General features: G+C 36.4%; 1 long non-coding RNA gene across 3 annotated transcripts; it reads left to right on the top strand.

Annotated features, from left to right (window-relative positions):
- Window positions 1-225: 225 nt before the first annotated feature.
- LOC145073662 (uncharacterized) lies at window positions 226-4,840 on the top strand. 3 transcript variants are annotated; one of them, XR_013691485.1, is made up of 9 exons: window positions 226-849; window positions 1,111-1,413; window positions 1,496-2,366; window positions 2,541-2,572; window positions 2,722-2,800; window positions 2,883-2,992; window positions 3,071-3,192; window positions 3,290-3,388; window positions 4,655-4,840. It is a non-coding gene; the product is annotated as an uncharacterized LOC145073662 (long non-coding RNA). The 3 variants fall into 3 exon arrangements; XR_013691483.1 differs by having other exon boundaries at window positions 2,541-2,800; XR_013691484.1 differs by having other exon boundaries at window positions 2,541-2,800; window positions 3,290-3,397.
- Window positions 4,841-12,034: the final 7,194 nt, after the last annotated feature.

Genomic DNA, 12,034 nt, shown 5'->3' with positions numbered 1-12,034 from the left:
ACTCATTGATTTATGTTACACAAAAGAGAGTTACATTAAAAAAGTGTCATCTCTTTAAAAATTTTAAAGATTTAGGTCACGCATTATTACGTGCCCTTAAAATAGTGTCAGAAGAAAAAAAAAATTAAAAACACGGAGGGCGCTGTATCTTAAATGCGCGTCCTCTATAAGTGTCACTTTATAATTTTAATGAGCGCCCGTTTAGTAGATACGGGGGAAAATGAAATCCCCAAAAGTTTGAAAACCCCCCTTGTTGTTTTCTATCTTCTTTCTATCTTTCATCTTCGCAATCGCTTCTCCTCTCTCCCTCCTCTCCGATCCGCTTCTCCACTAGACCTTACTTGTTAATCGTCTCATCGGATCTCTACTCTAGCGTCACTCTGAAGATCAAGAAATATCAAGCCCTAGTATCCCGAGAAAGAGACGAAAAGAGAAGAAACATGAAGAATGCACCTATTGTTGTTACGACTTATGATGCTTCTCAAATTCTCTCGATTCTCTCTAGCCTCTGCAACAATCGACGATATCACCTCGCTTCACTTGGCCTTTCCGGTAACCTCCGGTCCGACAACCTCAGGTCCGGAAACCTCAAGTTCACCTCCACTTAAGTCTCTCGTATCCCCTTCACCTATCAATATACCCTGGAACAACTCCATATACATCAAAGTAATCCATACTTCCTTTTGGATTGTTGTTTGAAAAACGCCAATCCACTGCTTCCCTCTCTATCAACCATTCTAATATGTTGGTAAGGTGTATGCGTCAAATCTGAATCTATTGATGTATCTTCAAACTTCACGCTCCAACCCAGAAGACATCTCCGATATCCTTATCCCAAGTTTCAACCAGGTAATTAAATCTCTTTGACTTCCAATCAACAATTCCGAAGGTTTTACTATTTTGTAGTAATTTTCTCCGATTAGGGTTTTCATCCTCATTGTGGTGGTTGATTGGCAAAAACTCACCAGTTCCTCAGACGATGAACAGGTTGATTGGTAAAGGCAACTCTAATTTCACAACAAGCATCATGTATCACTCACTGTAGCATAAATTACACACGTAATCAAAAAAAGAAAGACTATTTGAACTTCTTTTTCCTGTTATTTGCAGACGTTTGGGAATATTGCTAGTATATTTAAAGTCATGTCGATTGCAATTAGTGCCCTTGAAGAAGGGGAAGTTGACACGGCTTATATGACCAAACATGCTAAACTTGCCAGTTGCCACCTAGAAATTGATTTGGTTCAGCTTGAAGTGCCGATCCTTTTAAGAACAGAAAAAGATAGCAAGGGTACTCAAGTAATTTACTTGCTTTATTAACATAATATATATTTTTTATTGGCAGTTTTGTTTAATACTATGAAGTTTTGTTCTTGTACGGGTTCTCAGGGACACAGAAGGCAATTGTTCTTAGTGAGACCCTTATTCACTTAAGCTTAACTATTTTTTTTCTTGTGCCTTTAATCGAACTCTTTTTTATTTTTTTAAAATGCAGGTTAGAATTGTGAAATCTTTTGATCCCCAAACAACTTTTGTTGATTATGGAGTTACAGTAATAGTTCCTCTTCCTCTGGTATTGGTAAAGCTGGTGTTCCCCCTTGTTAATGGATAGCAATCTCTTGAGTCAGTGTGTTTAAATATTATGCAGGAGGAGATTGCTATTAAGAAATTTAGGGACTGAGAGAAGGAAAGGCAGGACTGTAAGTTTTAATCAGACAACATGTTTATTGGTTGATGTAGAATTTTGTGACCTTATTCATTTCATATATTAAATACTTCAACCACTCCCCATATGATTGACTTATACTCTTTATAAGTCTTACAGGGATATTGTCATCTCATCATGTAAGGCCTTTATTAACAGTTCATACCAATCATAAAATATGTACAAGCTTACTTTGCATCTCATAATACATCATATGAGTTAAACTCAAATTTCATTATTAATTCAAGAAATTAGCTATGATTTAGTACTCAATAATCTTGAAATCACGTTATTATAGCTTCTATTCATCGCTATACACCATAAATTCGATACATGTACACTCTAAGTTTGTGTTAACAAGAGTCAAGAGTTTGAGTATCCTCAAACTGATTCAGTTAGAAGTCAACTTTTGGCCTCTTGAATGCCAAGATTACCTTTGTAATCTTTCAGTTTGTTTTGTATCAGTTCAATTTCCATTTACTGGTGTATTATAGCAAATGGTTGTAGCTTCATGAGTTGAAGAAATCAAAGGTAGCATTGGAGCTGTTTCAAATAAAATAGGTGCTTTTGAAGTAGAATTTGGATCATTAATGGAATGATTGTTAAGAAGAATGAAGCTATGACATCAAGGGCTCAAGCACACCTTAAGGTTCAAATTTAGGTACCCATCTAATTATTTAACAATTCTTTTGTAAATAATAATAATTTAGACAATTTTTAATAAAATGCATTATCAACTTCTGATTTATTTATCTTCATAATTTGTAATTGCTATGTAATTAAATACTAGAAAAGTAAGAAATCTTCTAACTGTGTCCATTCATTTATTTTGAAGGGGGAAGATGTTGTTCAACTCCAGCTGGAAAGGTGAGAGCTTTACTTATTCCCAGTTTTGAAGATTTTTATCTTATTTTTAACCTCAAAAACGTAATTTTGTTTTACTTATTTTTATCGTGGGCCCTATTCTTGAATAAGAATCGAGACATTAACTTCCCTATTGTTGAAATCCCAAGTAGATCAAAACTAAGCAGTATTTGCTAGAATTGATACATCAAAAGTCAGATTGCATCAAGTAATTTTGAAGGTCTTGTGCAGGTAATTAATTATAATCCAATTTATATCTTTTACAGTATATAATTTGATATGATTGTCAGATTTTTAATTCGAAAAATATCAGATTTGTGAGAGAACGCAAGACGTGTTTGGTCTGCTGACTTCTCAGTTGACCCCACATTGCTCGCGAGTGGGAGTGATGATGGTTCTGTTAAGCTTTGTAACATTAATCAAGTAATACTAGTTACTGTCTACTATCTACTAGTTAGTGTCTGGACACTTGATAAGTTGTTTTTGTTATTGGTGCTGCAGGGAGGGAGTATTGGTACGCTTAAAACGAAGGCGGATGTGTGTTGTGTTAAGTTTCCATGTGATTCTAGTAATTTTGTTGCATTTGGGTCAGCAGATTACATCTTACCAGATTTAGCCCTCAGGTCATTCTCATTCTTTTCTCATTATTTATTATTATTATTATTATTATTATTATTATTATCAAATAGTAAAATAGTTGTAAATTGTTTTGTTAACAAGAGGAGAAGAACACTCATTCATTATAAAACCTGCAACTTCATTATGGAGGAACAGTAAAAGTCAAAGTGAAAGGCAGGGGCGAGTCCAATTAACTTTAACGTAGGTCATGTGAGCTACCTAATTTTAAGCTTTTTATTACTAATTATACATAATAATTGTTTGTGACCTATCTTAACTCTTTTTAGTGACCTAGGCGATAAGAACTAAAAGCCCATGCGTTTATATTTCATTTGTTATTTAGCCCAAAAATTGAATTCATTTGGGCCACTGTATTTAAAATTAGATAAGAATAAAAAAGAAAAGGAAAAAGAATTAAATAGTAAAACCAATTGTTGGTTCGTTACTGTAATTTGGATTTGTTTGATACTTTGATAAAGTATTAGATAAATGATACAATGATTTTTTTTTATTTTGAAATAACTTTGATATTTGGATGGTCTTTGTAATTGATACTGGTTCTTCATTCTTTTGAAATCAGTTTTACCGTGATTTGTCGATTGTTGTTTCAAAATAAAAAAACGCATGTCATGTTTTATTTTTTTGTCTTTTGTCGATGTCGTTTTTTGATAAATCAAAAAAAGTCTTTGTCATATTTTTTTAAATAGATGAAAAAAATAGTAAAAGAAGATAACGAGTAACGTAAACATATAATAGTTGATTTAAATTCACTACCTGTTAATCCGGCAAAACAACCAAGTAAGAAATTTTAGCTTTAATCGAGCAAGACTTTGTTTCTCAAATTCCATGGAATTATGTTGTTAGTGATGAGGCTCAAAGACTCAAAAATCCTTCCAGTGTAGGTTTTAACTTTTTAAGACTAGTTTATTAGTTTCTTTAAAGTTTGTTTCAGGTTTACTGATTGTTTGATTGTTTTCTATGGAAACTCCAATCGTCATCGCTTCCACTTCTCCACCCAACAGTTAGTTGGTCACTTCTTTTATTTGCTATTGGATTTCTTAATCTTCTTTTGTGATTTCTTAATCTTCTTTTGTGATTTCTGAGTTCCTTTTCTTGTTATGTTTCCCTTTTTTATTTCTGAAACTCGATTCTTATTCATCATACAGTTTCTTGTTCATCCCTTCTTATTTTTTGATTTCTTGTATCTTCATTAGCACAGCTACACCAAATGATAAGCATTGTATTTCTTTCTAAATTTGAACTTGGAGAATCGAGTCACTAGTATTTCTTTTTGAATCAGTAGTTTGATAATCGAGAGTCAGAGACACAATTGGTTTATGAATATGAATTTGTGTAAGTTTAAAGTTTCTTAATTTAAACATATAGTTGTAAAAGAACTGACTTTAATAAGGAATGAAATTAATTGTTGAAGTTTTTGATTAATTAAGTATCTTGATTGAAATGCAGGGGTAGTGAGGCGGATAATTAGGATGAATGAATGGAGAATCAAGCATTTAAAGGGATGAAACCGGTTGTACATGTTTTGTTTTTCTATAATAAATATTATGCAATACTAGCAATGTATTTGATTTACTTACTATTAGAATACTTGTTTTTGACATATTAATGCAATGAATTATCTTTATTTTTTTATGGTTTTTTATTTTGTATTATGAGACTTTTAATGTGTGTTATTTAATTTGAAAATTAGTAAATCTATCAAAAATATAAAATTTTAAAAACATTTAACTTATGACACGCAAAAATGTGTGACGTTTTCCTTTATGACAAGGGCTACCTTGATACGCATTTCGTGTCATAAACACGCGTGTCGTAATGTTACGACACACAAATGCGTGTCATCTTCCTTTATGACAGGGCCTTCCATGATACGCATTGCGTGTCATAACTGCGCGTCGTAAATGCGTGTCGTAAATGCGTGTCATAAATGTGTGTCATAAATGCGCGTCGTAAATAGACGATGTACAAAAGCGCGTCGTCTCTCGTTATTACAGGGCATTCCTTGACACACATTTGTGCGTCGTCTAAGCGTTTTACGACACACATTGCGCGTTGTAAATGGTTGTTTTTTTAGTAGTGACCCTAATTCTCAGGGTCTGTGTCCTATTTAAAGGCCTTTATGGCCTCCATTTGCAGCTACCAGACCTGAGAGAGAAACCCTAGAGAGCTTGAGCGAGTTGTGAGAGAGATTGAGCTTTTTTGATCATTTTTTGTGTGGTTTAGCCAAGGAGAAAGTGTTTCCAGCAAGAGGAGCTCGAGGGGATTGCTATTCTATGGGTTTCCAGCTTGAATCTGCAACTTTGAGGTAGAAATCGATCCCTTTTTCTGTTTAATATGAGATCCTTGAATTTTAGGGTTTTCTATACCCTTTATTGGCTAGATTTGATGCTTATGTCATCCCATTGAGTGATAGACTTTGGATCCGGACCTTTTAAGGTCCAGAGAACCTTAGCCAACCTGCTTTATGTGGTTTCATTGAGGAAATGAACTTAGGTTGGCATTTTAGTGGTTATTTCCCCAAAAGAAGCTTTAGGGGTGTTGCATGTGTACCAAGATTCGACCTTTACGTGATTATTATGCTTGGGAAGGTCAGATCTATGGGTTAGAGAAACAGATCTAATCTTAGAAGGTCACTTGAGTGTGATCATGGAGTCAACTCGCCGAGTTCATAAGTGGACTCGACGAGTCGAGTCGGGGTTGCCCTGCAATTCTTGACAGGAGGAACCCGTCGAGTGGAAGGATGACTCGACGAGCCAAGAGAGGCTAGAAGGATTCACAGGACCCGCTTGGACTCGCCGAGTCGCCCATGTGCACTCGACGATTCAGGTCAAAGTTTGACCGTTGACTTTTGTTGACTTTTAGGGTTTGGTCAACAATCGGACTTGTGGACCATTTTAAGGGTAAAATGGTCTTTTAGCCTTCCTAAGGGTCATAGAAGAGACTAGTCTATCCTGGAGAGCCGATTATTGATTTGAGATAATTGTCTATGTGTTTAGGCGGAGGCTAGATCAGTTGATACGTGTGCGAGATTATCTGAGATAGTCGAGGTGAGTCTTCTCACTATAATGTACCTGGAAGGGTACCTATGTGTGACTGGAAGGTATTATATGTGCTATATATGCTGATATGTAATATGTATGTGTTATGTATGATATGTATGATATAGACCGGAAGGTCAAGAGGACATTGACCGGAAGGTCAGGAGGTTACGGACTGGAAGGTCGATACGGGTAGAACCGGAAGGTCTACCGGGATTTGGGACAGAAGTCCCCCGAGACACTTGGACCGGAAGGTCCCACAGAGTTATGGCCTGGAAAGGCGTATGTGTTGTATGTGGTATTCTGGGGAATTCACCAAGCATTTATGCTTACAGTTGTTGTGCTATGTGTTTCAGCTACTAGCGAGGACCGTGGGAAGGCGTCGGCATGATCCGTACACACTGAGAGGATTTATGTAGTTGAGATCTTGGGATTTTTTTTATGGTGATAACATGTGATACATTGGATTATTATGATATTTTATGAATGAAAGTATGGTTTAAAAATGAAAATTTTTTTTAAAAAATTTACGTTGTTACAAGTCTATTTGGATTCCCCTGGGTCTGTTGGCCTTCAGCATATAGCAAGACCGCCTCAACCCACCCCTACACAACATGTCACATATACATATCCAAAACACATATAAGCCAAGTTAATCATAACATCATGTCGATAAAAACATTATTGGGTTTGTTGATTGACAGCACAAAACTACACAATCTTAACCCAACTACACTACATCAACACATGCAACTGATAAGCATATAGCAAGAATAGATAAAAGGCAGATCACTAAGTATAGCATCATCCTATCTACCAGGATACCGATATATCATATCATAACAGCATGGCAACATACTCAATATCAACAATCCAAGGAATGGATGGTCATATATATTCAGAGCTGAGATAGTCACCCGGACAGATGATCCCACTCTAGAACCACAACCAAATGAGGAACAGATACGAGAGCTTGGATCAAGAGTCATCAGTCTATCCTACATGAATATATACATTCCCTAAGGTACCCCTCTACTAACAGATAACCAAAACTAGTTGGGCGGCATTGGTGCTTTTGACCCACGGGTATAGTGAGGGGAAACTCACCTCGACAGCTGAACCCACGAATAGTCACTAACTGCAGATTCGCTAGAAACTCCACACTATCAAACAAACAAAACCCAAATAATAATTGAGTTTTAAACCAATTCCATTAATCCATAAACGGTCCAACTAATCAGGCCCAGTAATAGCCCAAGCCCATTGGGCCCACTAAGGCCCAACAAGGCAAGCCCTATAAAAAAATTCAACTTTAATGAAATTCCTCAACCCAACCAATTAAGCCCAAAACTCAACCAAAGCCCAAAATCAAATCCCTAAATTGTAATGATAAAAAAAATCCAAAATCCTATTTGATTAGACGTACGCACGACGTACATGGCTTGTACGCATGACGTACGTCGTCCGTTTTCGACGTTCTTTATATCCACAGAAAGGTAAAGGGAGGCCCTACACATCTATAAACTTTATATAGCCTGGAAACCAACCAAAACCAAATCCAAAATTCATAAAAGGCCTGAACCAAGACCTTTACTGATACCCTTGGGCTCTAAAACACAAACTGAATACCCGGATCATTCAAACTACGTCATCCACCTCCAAATGAGCCCAAACTCAATTCTTTAAGGGTTCTAAGTCTGCTAATACTCATTCCTTGATCACTACCTCGCCATAGGAAACAATTCAAAACAAGGCTTTACAACTCTCCTCTTCTTAAATGAGATTTCATCCACGAAATCATTTCTTACCATCCTCGGCATGCCAAACAAACTGAGCAACACGGACACGACCCATAGCATACCATAGCCTTCCCAAGGCAACCAAAACCAACCCTAGTAGGGCTCTCCAATCCGAAGACAAACGAATCCTCTCACCACCCGACAATAATCCATTACAAAATAGTCACATCCACTTAATCTGAAATTTGGAGTCTCGAGATGGTCTGACTTCCTGATAGAACGCCCACATTGAACCACTACCATTCACATTCCACTATGACTTCTCGGTTAAAAAAATACTTCCAACCCTAATTATCTTGATGCTACTATAGGAATAAAATTACCGACCATAAACAACTATAGAAAACTTATACTTGACAGAAGGCACAGGTAATCCTTCTAGTAGAAGATTCATCTATGCGACGATTAGACTCAAGCACAAAAAACAGAAAAAATCACCATAAATCTCAAGAAGTACCCAAATGGAGGCTAGGGTTTCGTTCTTAGGGTTAGACATGATGGAGGTTGAAGGAAATGAGGGTTGGAGGTGAGTTAAGGTGTTTAAATAGGGTCCAAGACCCTAAATTATGGTTTTAATCTGGCCTAACGAATGCAGCGTGTTCCCAAATGCACCCACGTCCAAATTCCTATGTACGCCATGCGGTCCTCCCCTGTACGCCATGTGTACCTGTTTTGGCCCAACACCCCTATAAATTCAAATGGTCATAACTTTTGCTTCCCTTATCCGTTTTCGGCATTCTTTATATCCACGGAGAGGTAACGAGAAGCCCTACACATCTATAAACTTTATCTAATCTGGAAACCAACCGAAATTAAATCCAAATTTCGTAAAATTCCTGAACCAACGCCTTTATTGTTACCCTTGGGCTCCAAAACACAAACCGAATAACCGGATCATTCAAACTACGTCATCCACCTCCAAATGAGCCCAAACTCAATTCTTCAAGTTTACTAAGTCTGATAATACCTACTCCTTGATCACCAACCCGCCATGGGAAACATTTCGAAACAGGGTGTTACTATAATGGAGTTTAAATATGAGCTAAACTTAAAAAAAAAATAGGGTTTCCATCTTTGGCAGGTACGCCACGTATACGAGATGTACACCCAGCATACTAGGGCACGCCCTAGTACGCTCAACGTACACAGATACGCATGGTGTACTCCCCCAAGCTTAATTTACGAAAATGCTACTAGGGTCCTTTTTGCACTATTTCTTGAACTTAGGGACCAGAATGCAACATAATTAAAGTATAGGGTTAAAACTAGATGTAATTCATCATCTAGATGTTGAATGGAGCATCATGATCCATAGTGGCACATGATGATGCAAGAGTGGCACATCAAGATCACCATGACATATCAACCATCATCGTGGTACATTAACCAATAATACTTGATGATCCTTAACTCCCGAGCTTCCTTGAACAATCTTGAGCATCATAGCGTATAAATCATCAAGGGATACCTTGACACATCAAGGAACCAAGTGGCCCATCCTTGCATCAAGATGACACATCCGACATATGAATTGTGCTTCTTGTGCAAGGAATGACGCTTCCTCTCAAGGGATGACGCTTCCTCCTTATGAGTGACACTTCTAGAACCATAGTGGCGCTTCTTCCTACAGAATGGAAAATTTAGACAATGCATGACACTTCCACAATAAATGTAAGTTCGGTCTTGTTTGATAACAATCTGATTCGTAGAAGCACTGTTTTTTAATTCCATAGTTTTAAATTCTTTTAATTGGGTAAATAATAGAGCTTCCAAAATAAACGTTAGTTGGAACGCTTGGTTATGGTCTCCTTTATAATTGATACCTTGGCTTTTTTATTCTAGTTTCTTTCTAGAATCTACTGAATATATATGAATTTTTAGCTGTTATATATATATATATATATATATATATATATATATATACACACACACACACACACAGATATATATATATATATATATATATATATATATATATATATACACACAGAGAGAGAGAGGGAGAGAGAGAGAGAGAAAGAGGTTCATTTGAGATCATGTTAATTTTGTGAGACATGAGGACACGATCCTAGCCACTTATCTTGGAGATCAAAAAATAAAAATTATAAAATGCAAAATAAAAGGAAAAATCCAAAAATTCTTTTTTTAAATATTATTTTTGTTATTTAATTAATCCAAAAAAATAAAATTAAATAAAATCACCGTTTTTTTCGAAATAATAGAATATTACATTGTAAATAATCAAATTGAATATTTAGAATGTTAGAATATTATAATATTATACTAAAATTGATAGATATGTTAAAATATTCTAATATTCTACTTGAATTTTTAGATTTGTTAGAATATTCTGATATTCTATTTTTTTAATATTTGTAGTTTAATATTCTAGAAGAATATTCTAACATTCTAAAAATTCGATTTGAATATTTTATAGTACAATATTGTATTAGAATATTTCATGTACATTTTGAAAAAAACGATAAATTTTTTATTATTTATTTATTTATTATTATTTTTTGGGATAAAAAAATGACGAAAATAATATTAAATTTTTTTTTGAAAATTTTCATTTATTTTGCATTTTAATTGTAACGCCGAAATTTCAAAACAATTTTTCACATTTTATAAAAATATAATTCATTTAATATTCATAAAAACATCATTGTTTGAAACTCAATCCATGACATATAAAAATCCTAAGATCTCATAACATAAAAATCTCGTGTGTGTACTGATCAAGCCGACGCCTTCCCACGGTCATCACTAGTACCTGAAACAAATAACACCAAACATTGTAAGCATAAAGCTTAGTGAGTTCCCCAAAATACCACACATAGCACATATTAGCCACTCGAGGCTATAACTCTATGGGTCCGTGGACCCTGCTCTGTGAACCTTCCAGTTCTAACTCTGTGAACCTTTCGGTTCGAACTCTATAAGCATGCACAACATAAATCACATAAAAATAATGCAGTACAACACATAACATACATATAGCATATAAATACTCTGTCACATAACTGTGATTACCTACTCAAGGTAAAGTATAGTGAGAAGACTCACCTCGCGTATCTCGATAACTCGCAAATCCCTAAAATCACTAGCGCTCGATCTCCCGAGCTATAGTCCTCCTATAACACAATATATCTCTAATTAACACTTTCACAACTAAGGTTAACTAACCCTATCAAGTCAACACTGGTCAACTGTGGTCAATGGTCAACGGTCAACTTTGACCGGACTCGGCGAGTGCACTAGAGAGACTCGGCGAGTCTATACGTGCTCACTGACTCCCTCGGATCCTCTCTTGACATGTCGAGTACTTCCCTAACTCGAAGAGTTCCACCTGGCATGAATCGCGGGGCCACCACGACTCAACTCGCCGAGTCTCAAGAACAACTCGACGAGTTCTGGCTTGACTCAGCCCCCCTTTGACTCTCCCTGACTCACTGGGTCATCCCCCAACCTGACGAGTCTACTCGCTGAACAATTACGTGAAACCCAAACCCTACTCGCCGAGTCCCAAGAACAACTCGGCGAGTTCATGCCATGCACAAACTCTATTGACCTCCTGAGGTCAGATCTGTTTCCCCAAACCATAGATCTGGCCTTCCCAAGCATGAATGTCACGTAAAGTTCTAAACTTGATGCATGTATAACCACAACAAGGCATCATAAGGAGATTTGGTCCCAAAAATGACAACCTAAGTCCAATAACTCCATACTAACCCAAAAAGCTCCAAGGGTTAAGGTCTCTGGACCTCTTTGAGTCCAGACCCAAGGCACAAACTCGAGGAGGGACCATTTGCTTCACATAATCACTCTCCAAAAGGGTTAGAAAACCCTAACTCTAAAGATCAACCCTAAAACTGAAGGATGTTCGAAATATTACCTCAAAATGAAGCCTCTGGACTCTGGATCTGCTTGAATCTCACCTCCTCCTTGCTCTTATCACCCTCTTCTTGCTAAACAAAGGATACAAAGAT

The sequence above is a fragment of the Lactuca serriola genome, chromosome 9, assembly GCF_051521515.1.
Source record: "Lactuca serriola cultivar US96UC23 chromosome 9, Lser_US96UC23_V15, whole genome shotgun sequence".
NCBI lineage: Eukaryota > Viridiplantae > Streptophyta > Magnoliopsida > Asterales > Asteraceae > Lactuca > Lactuca serriola.
Note: the sequence above shows the minus strand (reverse complement) of the source record. Positions and strands in the feature narration are given on the sequence as shown.